This window comes from Phragmites australis, chromosome 16 (genome assembly GCF_958298935.1).
Source record: "Phragmites australis chromosome 16, lpPhrAust1.1, whole genome shotgun sequence".
Classification (NCBI taxonomy): Eukaryota; Viridiplantae; Streptophyta; class Magnoliopsida; order Poales; family Poaceae; genus Phragmites; species Phragmites australis.
The window spans coordinates 22039330-22056713 of record NC_084936.1 but is presented as its reverse complement, the minus strand read 5'-3'; the positions used below and the strand labels follow the sequence as shown (position 1 = coordinate 22056713).

The 17384-nt window shown below is 46.7% G+C and overlaps 1 pseudogene; it reads left to right on the top strand.

The window, feature by feature from the left end:
- Positions 1-4493: 4493 nt before the first annotated feature.
- LOC133895137 (ethylene-responsive transcription factor ERF014-like) lies at positions 4494-5251 on the top strand (annotated as a pseudogene).
- The last annotated feature ends 12133 nt before the right edge of the window (positions 5252-17384 follow it).

The window sequence follows — 17384 nt, the reverse complement described above, 5'->3', positions numbered from 1 at the left end:
CCGCCCATGGATGGTTGGGCCCGTCGCCCTTGGACCTACTGTCATGGATCTCACGAGGCTGGTGGGGAGGCCGGTGAGGGAGGAGATCAGGAGGAGGCCAGTGAGGGAGGAGGCAAGTGAGGGCGGCGGCGGTCAAGAGATGCGGCAGCAGGGAGCGGGAGTAGGTGAGGGCGGTGGCGGCCGAGGCAATGATGTGGCATGGGAGCGGGAGCGGGCAACAGTTGCAACAGTCAAGGCGATGCTGAGGGCAGTGGTAGAGAGAGCGGACGAGCGGACACGAAGAGATAAGACCAAGCCAGAGAGAGAGACAGAGAGAGCGAACGAGCGGACGCAAAGAGATAAGACTGAGCCGATCGCACGTCACGAGAGAGCCAAAATCTGATTGAATGCAAATTTTGGGTCTCAGCTAGCTTCAGTGCCAGTTCGGGCTACAACCGGCACTGGTGGGTCAATATCAGTGCTGGTTCATAGCGGCTCCATCACGTTTCGGGCGCAAGAGGTTAAGAATCAGTAATGATATATTTTCACTATTGGTTCTTGTACAACCGGTAGTGATAAACCACTATTTATGAATGGTTCTGCAGTAGTGAAGGCCAAAAATCGTGCTCCAACCACCTCTCTATCAGGGTCGATATTTTTGCTGAACCCTTATCCAGTAGCTTCTCCTCGCTACTTTTGGGGAGGGGGCACTGCTCGCTATCCCCATATTTGGCTGTCGCGTGCCTTCCAACCACGCCCTCCCACCCATGCCCTCCCGCACCAGCCTTGCTGCCAGCATCCCGCATCCGAGCAGGAGGCCGCCTAACGCCTCCAGCGGCCAGCTACGACATCACCACCGCTTAAGCACGAGGGCCCCCGAGCTGGACCACCACCCGAGCAGTACTGCCACCGGAGAAGGAGCCCAGCCTGCGTTGAGGAGTGCCCTGACCGCCGCTTCCTCTCCCCGTCCGTCATCCCCCCTAGTCGAACGAGTAGCAGGCCAAGCGCCCTGATCGTTGCCTCCTTCATCCGTTGGATGAGCAGGAGGCCGAACAACCCGACCGCCTAGATTCGACATGCTGCAGCTCGTGTCCAAGCAACCACCACACAAGATATTAATAAAATATAGGTGAGTGGAGAATAAAGAGCTAAATTTAGGGAGTGGGTTGGAGCGTGCTGAAAATTGAGAGGGAATCAGTATAGGGAGAGGGAATCAAGATATGGTCGGAGCTCCCTATATAGAGGAAATAAAGAGGCAATTTGGGAAGTGGGTTGGAAATGCTCTTAGGACCGGTGAGGCTGAGAGCTAAATTCTCTTATTGTAAATGCTTGGTGAATGACTGGCAACTCGACTTTGAGCCTCTTCGCTGACGGATCCAAGTAGCATGTCGAGCCACAAACTCTATTCTTCATGGCTGCAACTCCTCCATGGTCTGGCACGTCTTACCAAGGCTCCTGCCGCACGCTCGCCTGCCAACCGCTACTTAGGGTTAGTCACTTAAGGTTAGTCAGGTACTCGGTTAGAGTATTTTATGCTACTTAGGGCATCGGTTGTGCTCCATGGGCTTTTTTCTTGTTTATAATAGGCTGATAAATTTTTGAGCCAAAATCCAGTGTAGTTATGGACCTACCCGGACTACCCTTGGATCTGCGCATGACTATAGTATATTGAAATGATGGCTTAAAAAATTGGTTCAACAGAACCTTCTCCTAAAGTAAAACAAGATTTGCTTTTGGAGATAATAATACGTAGTCCTTCACATGGCTAGCCACGGCATAAAGAAGATTGTCGGTGTCATGGGAACCAGGGGTCCCTGAGTCTCGAGACCAGATCAGCAAGTTGCCACGTGGCGCCCTCCCGCGGGGATCATCTCCCCGAAGTGCGAGAAGACTAAGTCCCAGGAGAGGGTGCTCGGGGCCATGAACAGTGGTCCCCGGGTACCCAAGTACCCCGATGACCTAAGAAGACCAAGTGCCGGAAATAGAGTGCTCGGGGCTACGGGCAGTGGCCCTTGAGCACTTAAGTCCCCTGACAACCAGAAAAGCCGAGTACCGGGAAGGGGGTGCTCGGGGCTGCGAGCAGTGGCCCCCCGAGCACCCGAGTGCCCCGAAGACCCAAAGGAAGTCAGTTCTGGGAGAGAGTGCTCGGGGTCGCGAGCAGTGGTCCTCGAGCACTCAGTTCCCCAAGGACCCGATCAGTCAGATTCCAGGAGAGAGCGCTCGGGGTCGTGAACAGCGGCCCCCCGAGCACTCGGTTCCCCGAGGACCAAGAGAGGGCATATCTGGGAGAGAGTACTCAGGGCTATGAACAGTAGCCCCCGAGCACTCGGTTCCCCGACGGCCTAAGAAGTCCTTCGCCAGTGGCCCCCACAGAGGTCCAGCGGCGAGGTGTCAATCGGTGAAAGGCCCGGTGCTGCATTTAAGAGGGCGCGTGGCCTGTCGCCTCCAACTTCTCCCCCACGCTTCCTGACAGCCCCTGCCACGTTTAGGCAGGGGGCGTGGGGACATTTAATGCATGGGATAACATAGCGAGGCTCAAAGCGCCCTGCCTGCCGCCCTGCTGTGTCAGACCCACTCTGACCGAACAGGCACGCCGAGCTGCTCGGTGGCTGCCCGGTGGGTCCTCTCCGCGGTGCCCGTAGCAGGACGACATCATGACGACCGAGACCAGACGGGGGTGCGTTTTCAACCCCCCCCCCCCCCCCCGTCACTTCGCGCAGTAGCCCATGATGGAGGCATAGCGCCGGCACACTGAGTTGTGGCCACGCACTCGCGACGCTGCTGCCATGTGAGCATGCGGTGCCCGTCGGCTATCTCGAAGCGATCGCACCATGGGACAGGAGCTCGGTCCCGGAGATGGCGTCGAGGTCGCCGGAGTCTGATGAGCAAGAGGATGATGGGAAGGAGGAGGTGGTCACTTCATCGTCGGAGCAGGACTTAACGCAGTTGGGGATGTAGTCATTGAACATGTCTGTGATATCGCGGTAGCGATGAAGCACGAGGACCACGCGCACCTGGAGCTCCAGCGTTATGTCCACCCACGACGACATGTTCAACACCGCGGTGACTAGACCGAGCGTCGTCGTTGCCGCGTCATCCCCTCCCTCAGCATCCTCGCTCTTGACCATGCGCCCGATCACAACTGCCAACCACTGCGCTCATGGGTGGGCGAGAATGAGTCGGGCAGGGGTAACCAGAGGTAGAAGAAGATGATGGACAACTGGTGATGCTCGGGCTTAGCTGGGCAAAACACTGTGACTTGGGCTCTGATATTTTGCACAAAGAGAGAGAGGAGGGAGAGAGAGGAAGAAGATGAGTGTCTCCGATCTAGCTCTAGGGCTCGATAACAAGACGAGTGGTGGCACCATAGGTGTTCGGCCATCGGAGTGGGGAGAGAAGACTGGGGCATCTCGAGTCAATTGAGCTTGGCTGAAGCAGCTAGAGGCTAGGGCGGCACTGGTCTCATGCTTAGATTAGGTCTAGAGGCTGCCCATTGGTCTGGTGACGTAGTTCTATGGTCGGAACAGAGGCGGCATGACGCCAGGGCATCTCAGCGCATGAGGGCTCGAATTGGGGTTTCTGCTAGCTAGAAGTGATACTCTATATGGTGTAAACGGAGGGGATTGGAGCGAGGTCTTACCGTCAGCGTGAAATTAGAGAAGGTAGAGGAGGCGGCCCAGAATGGGCATTTCGAGCTTAACGCAAATCGAGGTTGGGGGTGGCAAAATGGAACCAGGGGAGTGCAGCGGTCACGATGGTGTTCTCGGATAGAGCAATTGATCTTCGAGGAGTGGTGGCGGTTGTTACCGGAGTTCAAGAAGAAGAAAGGGGGAGTGGTGACGGAGGGAGCAAGGGTGGGCGCATGGTCGGGAGCGAGGACGCGTGGTCGGGAGCGTGTCATCTGACTGGAATGTCTATGTGTACTATAACGCATGTCACGTGCTATCTAACATGTGGGTCCCACGACCACGTCAGCGTCACGTAGGATGAAATCACCATCAAAACCAGTTAATGAGGTAAATTGCACCGGTAGGATATCTAATTTTACGATTTAGAGGATAAATAAATTCGAGTAATAGTTGAGGGAGACAATATAGTTTTTTTTTTTCCAAAAATAACTCTGGCCTTTGAAACGGGCCACAATTCATCACCAGATGAAGTTTGTGGGCTGCAAACAGATCCCCAGGGCAAATGAAAAGAAAAAAAAGGCTGGCCTGCTTCCAGAATCAACAGAAAAGCAAGCCCATGATCGTATTGTACATTGTAAGGCCCATTTGAACTATTCTGCACTCTAGTTCACTTAGGAATCAATTTCTCCTAAAAAAAAACTTGGGAATCAGTTTGCAGCTAGTACATTGTCAGATCACTCTCTCAACAATTTACTCTGCTCTCTAGTTAGATCTTTGTGATGTGAACAGGAAGGTTATTCAAGTGTTGAACCTCTAACTAATTCATAAACTAATGCATAAACCACTCACATTGACATTAGCACAGTTTTAACATGCAGCCTATAAATGTCGCACCACAGAGCATCAAGCTGCAAGCAGCACATCACTGACCTGGTAGCTCACAGAGACGTACAAACCATGCGTTGCAAACCATCGTCATCGCATCAGACGAACCAAGCTTCGTTTGCCAAGAAGCCGGAGGAGGCTAAGGTATTGCCAAGAAGCCGGAGGAGGCTAAGGTAGCCATAGTGAAGACGGCGGCGAGCATTGACAACGCAGCGGCGGCGAAGCACGGCGTCAAGAGGACGTACAAGGGCGTGCGGATGCGGGGCTGGGGCTCGTGGGTGTCGGAGGTCCGGGCGCCGGGCCAGAAGACGCGGATATGAGTCGACTCGGCTCCCACTCCACCGCCGAGGCCGCGGCACGCGCCTACGACGCCGCGCTGTTCTGCCTCAAGGGCTCCGCGGCCGCCGCCTTCCTCAACTTCCCAGTCCGCCTCCCGTTCGATCTCCTTGCCGCCGCCATGTCGCCCAAGTCCATCCAGCCCGTCGCCGTGGCGGCTGGCGTCGACAATGACGATGCCTCCGGCGACACCACCCCAGCGTGCAGCTCGCCCAGCGATGCCTCGGCGGTCAGCTCCCCGGAGTCGACGGTAAGACGGCCTACTACGGCGACGTGGACTACAGCTTCCTAGTGGACATCGACGCTTCTTCCAGTCGCCCAAGTGTATGGAGTACGCCATGATGGACTCCTGCAGCGCGTTCTTTGCGTGGGCGCCGATGGCGATGGACATAGGGGCCGGGCGGAGCAGGAATGGAACATAGGGGCCAACTCGTTAGTGTTGAAACTATCATCCTTATGGCTAAACACAGTGACGGATAGTCTCAAGACTTCAAATAAATTATCTTAAAAGGATACAAATTGCAATTACCTCGAATCCAAGACATGCAGACTCCATCAGTGCATCTTTTGTTTCTCCTACTATCTGCTCCAGCCTCCAAGTAGCCGAGTACTACAAATTAAGAAAAAATCAACTGCTTAGACCTAAAGGCTACAGATATCACTACAACTGAGCAAAGTATCAACTGCTCAAACCTACAAATCAACTACTCAAACCTACTCACCTACAAATCAACAACTGCTCTCTGCTCATACCTACAAAAAGTCTTGCAGAGCGCCTGCTTGTGCCTCAATGAAGCAGTCTTGCAGAGCGCGGCAACCAGTTACCAGGCGACACGATCTTCGCGGTGGCCGGCGACAGCACGATGCGATCGCACTATGGCTCGAGAGGAAGTCCAACGACGAACGGAGGAAGTTGAGACGTCAAAACGTGATGCCACGCGATCACACGATCTGGGCGATTTTGCGGCGGCCGGATCAACTGATAAGCACGTGTGATTGGCGTCTGACCATCTGGGCCGATTTCCTGAGCTGCCTTGCTGGCCTATCGGGGTGATTTTTTTTTTGGGAAAAAGTCTTTTCGACTCCTTAAGTACTCGATTTTTCTCACTCAGCTGCAAAACCAGATATACAGACTCACTCAACAATTCAAGAGAAATTTGATTATATGTGCCAAAGTTGATCAAACTTTGATAATATGTTGGAAATTGATCATCATTTGATAATATGTCCTATATGGACTAGTTTATAATAAATTTTATCCTTCATCTCTCTTATCTAATACGAAATTTTGTTACAAACTAGTCCCTGTAGGACATATGATCAAAGGATGATCAATTTCAAATATATTATCAAAGGTTGATTAACTCAGGGTCATTTCATCAATTTTTCCACAATTCAAACCGTTTATTTTTCCTTCTTGTCCCATCTAAAGGTGGTTTTGCTCTGACGTGGCACTGATGTGTCAGCGGTTTTACTACGTGGATGATGACATACATAATACATGAAACCACTCAGCAAATAAACAGATAAAAAGGAACAAAAACATATAGGCCAACCTGTCAAAGTTATATCGAGCCCACATATCAATTTCACCCTCTTCTTCTTATTCCTCCATTGGCTCTCTCTTTTCCCATCCCCAATCGACCGATGGGGTGCTAGACGACGTGTTCGAGAGGGGTGCTTCGCGGCACGAGGAACTCATCCGCGGCGTCGGCTAGATCCGAAGGGGACTAGAGACGACTGATTACGAAGAAAGGTGGTGGTGGACAGGGAGCTTCGGTGTTGTGCCGTTGTGGCCATGGAGAGAGAGAGAGAGAGAGAGAGAGAGAGAGAGAGAGAGAGAGAGCAGGCGGAGGATAAGGGAGAGAGTGGTGGTGCTTACCTGGAGCTTGGCTTGGTCAAGGGTGGTCAGAGGCGGGAGATCCACGACAGCGGCAGTTACTTGATCCTTCACCAAAGCCGAGGGAGAGGAGGGGAGGAATGGAGATGGGAGGTGAGAAGGAGAGCAATGGGAGTTGTGGGTCGGTGGTGAGGCAAATGGAGGGGCTCTCCAGCTTATTTGTAGGTGGAGAGAGGCGGTGGAGAGTGTTACCTTGACTGGAATTGTGGGAAGAGAGAGATAGAACACGTCATTAGGGTGGATGTGTATATATAGCCACGAGATGGGCCAATATGGGTCTAGATGATATATGGGCCTTAACACCCCCCTCCCCTAAACTCAAGGTGGATCTGAAGCGTTGAGTTTGAGCAAATGAAACCAATGCTGCTCTTGAGTCTGTGCATTAGTGAAGGATCTGCAACTTGTAGTTCGGATGGCACATACTAAAGAGCAATTCTTTTTTGATGATAATGAGATCAGGTAAAGGAGGCATCAACACCAATATGCTTTGTAAGTTCATGCTTCACAGGATTACTGGCAATCTATATAGCTCCATTATTATTACAAAGAAGAGGTGTGGGATCATCACAAGAAATACCAAAATCAGCCAATAACCATCGAAGCCATACAATCTCAGAAGTGGTAGTGGCAAGTGCTCGAAGTTTTGCCTTTGTACTGGACCGAGATACCACTAACTATTTCTTGGACTTCCATACAAGAGGACAAGAACCTAGAAGGATGCAATAACTAGTGACAGAATGATAATATGTCAGATCATTCGCCCAAGTGGAGTCCGAGTAAGCATGAAGATGAAGCACACTATCATGGGCTTAAAACAAACACTGAGATGATGTCCCCCTTAAGTATCTAGCACACAAAGTAAATGTCCAAAATGAACCGAAGTAGGAGCACTCACAAACTGAATCAAAATATGGACAACATGAGCAATGTCAGGTCTAGTAATAGTGAGATAAACAAGGCTGCCCACAATATGACTATATCGAGAGGGACCCACAAGAGGTGTACCATCAGTAGAACGAAGCTGCAAGTGAAGATCCATAGATGTTGCAACTATCTGGTTATTAGTAATACTAGAATGGGAAATAAGATCTCTTGAATGTATTTGGACAAAAAAAGATAATAGCCCTTGGCAGAATGGAAAACCTCAATCCCTAAGAAATAACTGAGAGGACTCAAGTCAGACATCAGAAATTGCTCACTAAGTTGCTTCTTCACATGAGAAATATGTTCCACATCATCACGCATGATCAACATATCATCAACATGCAGAAGAAGCAAAGTACGTCCACTTGAAGAGAGATAAATAAATAAAGCAGGATCATCATCACTAGGCAAAAAACCAGCCGCTCATATCACAAAGACAAAGCGCTCAAACCAAGCACGAGTAGCCTGTTTAAGGCCATATAAAGCACGATGAAGATGACAAATATATCCAGAAGGAGCATCCATACCTAGGGGTGGCTGCATATAAACTTTCTCATGCAAATCACCATGAAGAAAAGCATTCTTAACATCCATCTGAGATATATTTCAAGAACAAGTAGTAGCTATAGCAATCAGAGTACAAACAATAGTCATGTGAGCAATAGGAGAAAATGTCTCATCATAATCTCATCCTTGAGTCTGCTGAAAACCTCTAGCAATAAGACGAGCTTTATATCTCTCAATAGAACCATCTAACTTGGTCTTAATCTTGAACATCCATTTACATGTAATAGGTACTACATGGGACAATAATGGAGCAATATCCCAAGTGCCAGTATGATCAAGGGCAACAAGCTCCTCAAACATGGCAAGCTGCCATTTCGGAATACTAGAAGCTTCCTGATAAGTGGATGGCTCATCAATAATAGCACTCACACGTGGAAAACCCAACATATCAGAAGGCTCAATAGTAGTACGATCCTATAAATTATATCTCCGATCAACCTGTGACACATCAGAAATAGCATGTGGCTCATCAAAAGTGTTAGATTCATCATAAACAGGAGCATCAAGACTGACCGAGTAGGTAGGACTAGGCGGAAGCTCTATGGGATATGTGAGACGATGAGTGTATACCTGTATGATGGATGATTTAGATTTTGGAGGTGGAGCAGAAGTAAATGGAGGAGGCTCATTAGGAATTAGTGGAACCAATGGGAGTGGTGTAGAGACATCATCACTAGATGAAATAGAAGGAAGGCACAAAAAGATGTGGACTCTATGGGAGAATAGGATTGCTGAGTAGAAGGGTTATAAAAGAAAGGACGGTCCTCAACAAAGGGTCACATCACGAGAGATACATATGCAATGAGAGGAAGGATCGTAACAATAATAACCCTTATGCTCAGGACTATACCACAGAAAAACACACTCAACCGACTGGGCAATCAACTTAGTTCGCTCACGAGGTGCAAGTAGAACATAGCACGTACACCAAACACCCGAAGATGATCATAGTTAGGAGAAGTACCAAAAAGTACTTCACTAGGGAACTTGCCAGAAAGTTTGGATGATGGTTGTAGATTGATGAGATAAACATTAGTGGAAACAACTTCGCCCCAGAAATGAGAAGGAACAAAAGAGACAATCAGAAGTGTTCGAGCAGTCTCTATGAGATGACGATTTTTGCATTCAACAACACCATTCTAAGCAAGTGCCAAGACATGAGAGCTGAGCAAGAGTGCCCTCAGAGGTCAAGAACTGGTGAAAACTATTAGATAAATACTCACCACCAAAGTCAGAATGAAACTTTAATGGGAGTAGAAAACTAAGTATGAAGCATACGAGTAAAAGACTGGTAAATAGAATGCAACTGGGAACGATATTTCATTAAATAAATCCAAGTATATCGGGAATGATCATCATTAAAATGACATAATACTTATGACCGTCCTTTGTAGCAAAGGGTGCAGGACCCAATACATCCAAATGAATAAGATCAAAAGGCCTAGCGGAATGAGAAGCACTAGAGGAACATGGAATATCTGTTTGCCAAGCTTGCAACCCTTACAATAAAAACAAGACTCGATAGATGTATGACCTAAACAACCTTTATTTATTAATGTAAACAAGCAAGACCCACATAGATGACCTAGACAACGATGCCACTTGGTGAAGGAAGAAGCGGGTGACGATGCAGTGGATGACACATGAGCAGTAGAAGCAACGGAAGAAGGAAGACACAAGGTATCCAAAACGTAGAGGTTAGGAGCACCTCTATGGCGATGGTTAGTCCCAATCACAGTCCCACTTCGATGATCCTGAATAAAACAAGATGAGTCATCAAATCCAACAAAACAGTTATGGTCGGTAACTTGACCTACTAAAAGAAGACTCATGGACAACTAAGGTACAAAAGAAACATCGGGTACAAAAAAATGATAATTGCAAAGTGAACCCTGATGAGTGATATGACAAGAGGTACCATCAACTGTCTGAACAGAAGCACCATCAGTGATTGGCTTGCAAGCAACCAACTAGGACTAATCAGATGTTACATGAAAAGAAGCCCCTGAATTAAGAACTAAGACAGCTGAGGAGCACCGACGGGTGAGGTAGCAGCAATAGACACAAATCTTCTAGAAGTGGAAGCTGTACCACATCCACGAGAACGATGTGCAAGATACTTTACCAATTTCTCTGGATACCGAGCAAAGCAATTTTCTTAATGATGACCAGTCTTCTTGCAATGCTCACAAGGATCTGAAGAGTTACCTCCAGGTGCACTAATCCTCTGGGAAGCTGCCAGCATACTACGAGGTACTGACGTAGGAGCAGTGGACGTAGACTTAAGAAGGGTCTCTTCATCAATCAAATCAGGCAGTGCCTATGCCATGGTTACAGTAGAAGAATTGTGAAGCAACCTTGTACGAATGGACTCAAAGCCCTTTCCCCCATGGCAAAGCGATGTGCGAGAAACTTTTCAATAAATATGTGTGTTGTAGATTCCTCTTATGTGCACTGAGGTACCATATAGATCAAAGGGACATTAAACGATCAAAAGCAGAGTAGTACTCATCAATAGACATATCATTCTATTCAATGACATGTATTTGTTGTATGAGAGCATGCAAAAGAGCACCATTGTCCTGAAGATAGCGTCACTGCAAAGAAGACCACATGGCCTTGGCTGTCTTAAACTTAGAAAGACTCATAATCATAGATTGCTTAGTACTATTGACAATAGCAGCCATTACTTTTCCATCATTAATTTGCCATGTTTTGATATCAGCAGCATTAGTACCATCAGACTTACGGACAGGTGGATCTTCAGTTAAGTGAAAAGCTAGACCATAACCCCTTAATGCAGTCTCTACTAAAAAAGCCCACTCCCAATAATTGTGACCATCAAGAGTGATATTGATAGCAATGGCATTAAGCTACAATATGATTGAAGTATAGAGAGGACGACACAAGAGTTACCACCAACGGTAGTAGGACCACGACAACCTAGCAACATGACTCAATAGTAGCAGCAGGACTGCACCACCATAGCAGCCCAATAGGATGGCCCGGTGGCATGACCCAATAGCAGAGTGCCTCCTCTGTTCTCCTTGGTCTATGCAGAGCAACAAGAGAGGTCGAACAAGTAGCCAACACACATTACCCAAGCGAACATGATGGTGGAGATGCACACAGGTGGGCGTGAAATGTGCCCGACCAGAACGGGCAAGATCCACGACTGCTGGATCCATCCAGCGGGTGGAAGCTGCAACGACGGCTGGAGATGGCTGTGACGGCGGTGGGCTAGTGATGGCCGCAATGGCGGCTAGAGAGAGAGCCGAAACATAGCTGAGTCTGACCGCGATGAGCGGCAGGATGAATACGGCCATGACAGCGGCTGTCAATGGGCTGTGACGAGTCGGATCCTCAATGGGCAGAGGCGACGGGCGAGCACAACTGCGACGGCGGCCGAAAAAAAATGATGATTGGCTGCGATGATAGCCAGAAGGTGACAATTCGTGACGGCTGATGATGGGGATGGGATCGTGGGTGGGACTATATTAGTCTAACCTAACCCTAAACCTTACTCTAATTCCATGTTACCTTGACTAGAATTGTGGGAAGAGAGAGATAGAACTTGTCATCAGGGTTGATGTGTATATATAGCCATGAGATGGGCCAATATGGGCCTTAACAGAGAGCTCGGAAATATCTCACCCACTGTGGATATTTTCTGGCAAGGCACCATGGTGCAGCTAAGAGCTCGGGGTGGCAGGGCATGGGTGTCAACGGGAAAGGCGGGGCGACGCGGCAACTCAAGCGGGTTATCTGGTTGCACGAGTGGGAAAGGCTAGGGACATCCTCGAGCTAATCCCATGCAAACCCCAGCAATTCGCCGGTCGATTCGATCTCATGTCATTTTCTTCCCCAACTCTAGCAACATCTCCATCACCTCACCGACATGCTACCACGTCACTGCTCCTCCATCTGAATCAAGCACACGGTGAGCTTAGCCATGTCCCCCTCACTCTTTCACGCCCATTGGATCCTCTTGGACTTAACGTCAGCATGGGCGTTCGTGTGTGTTGAGCTGCACCACGTTCCCTTCTCTTCACCGACCCAACCACAGCCGGATTCAATGCCAATGAATCGCACCGCCGCGCCCACACCCGCGCCAGTGAGGCTGGCAAGGGGCCTCCGCCAGAGCTCGCCATCATTAGTTTGGTGGTGGCGGACTCCTGCCGAGGAGGCTGTGCCCAGGATGAGAGGATGGCACGTGGGTCTTAGAGTTTTCTTGCTTTTCTTGTTGATGATTGCCGAGTCATGTCCAAGTCACATGTTTGCACAGTAAAATCACTAGCATGTCATTGAAAACCACTGTCCAAACCGCTTAGGGAGGAAAATAAACGGCTTGGATTGTTGAGGGAGCCTACATATCTAGTTTTGCGACTGAGGGAGGAAAATCAGACTCGGGCAATAGTTGAGGGAGCCAAAATAGACTTTTTCCCTTTTTTTACTGAGCCTGGGGATCTTCAGATTTGTGAGGTGACATTGCGCTCTGGAGCTTCTTCCCTCTGAGACTAAAATGGATGCAATTTAGTAACTGACTAATCGGTGATCAAGTGATCAGAATGTTGTTTCAAAGTACATTTTAGTAACATTCCGATTAAATTTATTCTAGATTTAAGCATAATAAACATAGCTTGACTACCATGATATAACATAATATACATGAACATAATATTTTAACATAATGTAAAGCATAAAAGGTGCTACTCATATTCATCAATATATCATATATGATAATTAACATCATAAAGTGGGATAACACAATAAACATATCAACAAGTGTTATTTTATTTAGTGAGCTCTAAGTGCGGGTTACCAAATTAACAGTCATCCAATGTCAGTGGCTAAAACAGATCACCAACTAGTGTGACAGTACCAAATTAGTGTTGTGGATTGCAATTAATAGTTCAATGTCTTGATTATCTAACAATTAAACTAACAGTTAATAATAATTATTCTAATCAATCTAGCAAAACAGATCTAACAATTTAATTGCCAACAGATAAAATAAGATAATATACTAGAATATAAAATTCTACACAATTACAATCTAGAACAACTATTGAACTATCACACCAATCTCCCCAAGCCCACTATCATCATCAAGCATAAAAACTCATTGTATTAGCATGCAATTCTTCCCAATATCAGCACACAATATAGCATATTGCTAGCTTGACTTTTAAAAAGCAATGGGAATGTTCTTACTTTCCGACAAAGAAGTCGAAGGCAAGGCAAGAGAATTCGTTGTTCTAGAAAACAAAGACACCCCCTCTATGCTGAGGTCAAGGAGTGAATGTTCTCAGAGATACAATGCCTAGAACTTGCTGCATGGACCAAGGAGGTTAATGTCAAGCACCCGAACACAACAGCGCACACCGAACACCACAATCACCACGCGCACAACATCACACACCAACACCACAGTCACCACGCACACAAGCACGTAGCCACACACATCACACAACCCACGAAACACCAACGCAAATGCAACGCAGGACGACCGATCGGCATGCAAAAGCAGCAGAACGACAGCAGGCAAGCACACAACCAGCGACGCCGACACCATCGAGAGTACACCAAAAGCCACCCTCACCGATCACTTGCAAGAAGACACACATGAAGGTGCGAACAGGACAACCACAACACCACAACAACGATGACAACACAGTGGCCATGCACACACACAGGCGAGCGCTCAAGGCCAATAGCACCACCAACCAAGCTGCCGGACCGAGCAGTCGATGAGTCGTATGTGCAGATGGCACACGTGTAGTGGGACCCACCTCAAGAAAGCGATCCACAGCACCACAGGCACCACCACACCAATGAGCCGATGTAGAGTAGCCTAGACACAAGAGAAGTGGACAAGATCACTAGGGACCGGGTGGAGATCGGATGGAGGTAGGGTGGAAAGAGAAGGAGATACGATCGAAATCATTAGGGAGAGTAAAAAGGAAACCGCACGACCCTTTATGCTCCAACTGAGAGAGATCGAATAGGCCATGTCCCAACGGCCTAGAGACCCAGTTGAGGCTGACTTGCTCGGCTATGGTGGACGCAACACTTTGGCGGCAGCGCTGCTTTCTTACTCCTCCTCCCTCTCCTCTGGATAAGGCCGCACCCTTCCGGTGCTGAGCTGCTCGGCTAAAGGCCTTGTAGCAGCCCAGCGTCGGATGGCTTGTGCCATATTTTTTTCTTTTTTGCTCTTTTTTTCTTTTCTTTTTGGAATTTCTTTATAAATTCAAATTTGACTTCATTCAAATTCAAAATTAAAAGGAAAAAATTCCATAAATTCCAACACAGAACTAGCCATGGATGGCACTATAAGTATAGTTAATTTCACATATATGATAATTTAATTCGATGTAAACATTTGTAATAAGCTATTTAAGCATTGTAGGGGGAGCTATCATGCAACTACATGTTTTAAGGTAGTCTCCATGGAGTTAACCTCCTTACGAATGCTTATTTATGTGTAAATGCAGCTTTGCAATTATAATGGCACAAATGGATTGTTATGACCTGTGAAGAAATTGGTATCTGCACAATGATTTTCCCTTTTTTTTTTAAAAAAAGAAAAGGCTAATGCCAGAAGGTCTAGCTTTCGTTTAAGAAGGTGGACATTGAGGTTCAAGCATGTACAAAGATCCACCTTGCCTGTCTCTTTAGACAGCATATGCAGTTGACTAATTGCATACTTGCACAACAGTTTTCTTTTCCATACAAACTGTCGAAATTCATAATCAAAAACACTTTCAGGTGCTCTGCTAAGAATAAAAAGACATTCAGGTGTGAGCTTATTCTTTCTTTGTTGCGTGCACTGACACATATATACACTACCCTATGGTTCCATTGTAGGGTAAAGTAAACGTTCTTGTATTTTACGGCGATAATTACACTTTCAGGGTGGTTGGCAGACATAAATCAGACTTTTCTTCAGCAGAAAAGAAAAGCAGCAACTGTGATGCAAATTCCTGAATTTTTTATTAATATATTTTTTTATTTATAAAATTACAAAATTATGCACCTATTTTAAAAAATTACAAATCTATTTGTCTATTTCCAAAAAAACATGTCTCCCTTCCATTAGATGATATGTTTTAAAATATAAATATATTGTGTTCTAATGGTCTCAAAATTTAAAATACAATTTAAATAATTATAAAAAATTCTGAAAATAATTATGGTGTAGAGAATGCTATCATCTATCTCTTCACAAATTTTTAGACATAAATATGACATGTAAGATGAGAACAAAAAAAAGACAAATTTCATGACTATTTGAAAAACAGTGTCATAATAGTAAAATCTTGAAAAAAAAACTTTGTGATGTAGAGGTTGCTATAATCTAGCACTTCACAAAATTTTAACTCAAATAATTACTTGTACAATGAGAAACAAAAAAGATAAATTTTAGATTTATATTTTTGTCTGAAAATTTATGAAGATGTAGATGATAGCATCCTCCACATCACAATATTTTTCTGAGTTTTTATTACTACTTTTTTGAATTTTGAGAACATTGGAACACGATATTTTAATGTTTTTAAACATATCTTCCTGTAAGAAAGCGACATGTTTTTGTAATTTTTAAATTAAAAAATATATAAATAAAAAAGTTCCCGCGGAAGCACAGCGTCGGTGACACGGACGGAGAGGCGGCGATTTTGAGATCGATCTCGGCTCCATGAAGCACTCCTACCAGTTCGAGCTCAGGAAGTTGCTGGACGAGTTCCCTAAAGAGAAGAAGCAGGCGGCGAACGCGTCCGGGCCCATTCGTCGTTCGTCGCCGCGCGTCAACAAGAAGACGGAGAGCTTGCCGAGGAGGATGACGACGATGTCTTCGTTGATATCTGCTGCGACGCCTCTCCCGTGTCAGCACCCAAGGTTCGTCGTTCGTCGCCGCGTTAACGTGAAGACAGCGAGATTGCGGAGGGGGAGGAGAACGTGTTCGTCGACATATGCGGCGACGCCTCCCCTGTGGCTGTAGATAAGTTCACTGAAGACGGAAACAGCCGGAGCAGCGATTCGTCAGATTCCTACAGCAGCGACTCCGGGAGCAGCCCGGCTCCTGCCGTTCTTGCCAAAAGCGACGCCTCACCCGTGGAAGTGGCACACACGGTTCTCTGTTCATCGCAGTGTTTACGTGAAGACGGCTAGATAGATGCTGTCGCGGCAGAGAAGTTTGCTGAAACCGGCAATAGTCCAAGACGCAGCAGCAGCTCATCGGGATCTGCCGACGACAAGAAGCAGCCCGGCTCCTGTCGTCCTTCCCAAAAGAGACGAGGAATCCAAGAAGCCAGTGGAGCGGCAGACTGCTACACAAGATCAGAAGCTCCATCAAGCGGTGGTGCCGGCTGCTCGGATGTCCGATCTCATCGCCAAGGCTCGTGAGAAGATGCACAAGGTTCATGTCAGTTGGCTCTGCACGTTCTCTCTTTGGAATGGAACGATGTACACCTGATCTTGTATGTTATTCAGTTCTTTCGTTAAAAAAAATGTTATTCAGTTCTTCACAAATCGCAAGCTTTTCAGGTATATATGAAGACATGTGCTGGGAAAGTCTTATGCGCTAACTACTAAGGATTTGTACTTGAATGCACTTAAAGAATCAGCTCAATACAAATTACTGAAGAGCTAGAGGAAGGAGAAACCAAGTAGGAATCATCTATCGTGTTCATGTACTCCGCTAGTCAACTGTACTTTTATTTTGTGTCATACTGGAAATGGAATCATGTACAAGTTTGTCAGGCATTAACCATTCTACTGAACATGATATATACAAAGATTGTTGCCTTGAAACCAATTTAAACTTTTTTTAGGGCCGAAACCAATTTAAACTTGTGTGTTGGGTCATAGATGCATCTCCAAAACTCATAATAAACGGCCGTCTAATTAATATGCAAACTAACCAGTTCGACAAAAAATTAACTTGTTCTGCCTTCATATAGCAGTTTTACCGCGTCAGATCACTCGCTCAACTATTTACTTGGCACTCTAGTTGGTAGTTAGAGTACGTTGTTTACAGAAAGGCAAAGAAAGAAGGTTACAGCGCCTCATCCAGAACACTGCGCTACTGTTATCATGTTTACTCCCAATACAAAGTTCCGAAGAAAACTTACGAAGGTAACATACTGCGTCATTGCGAATACAAA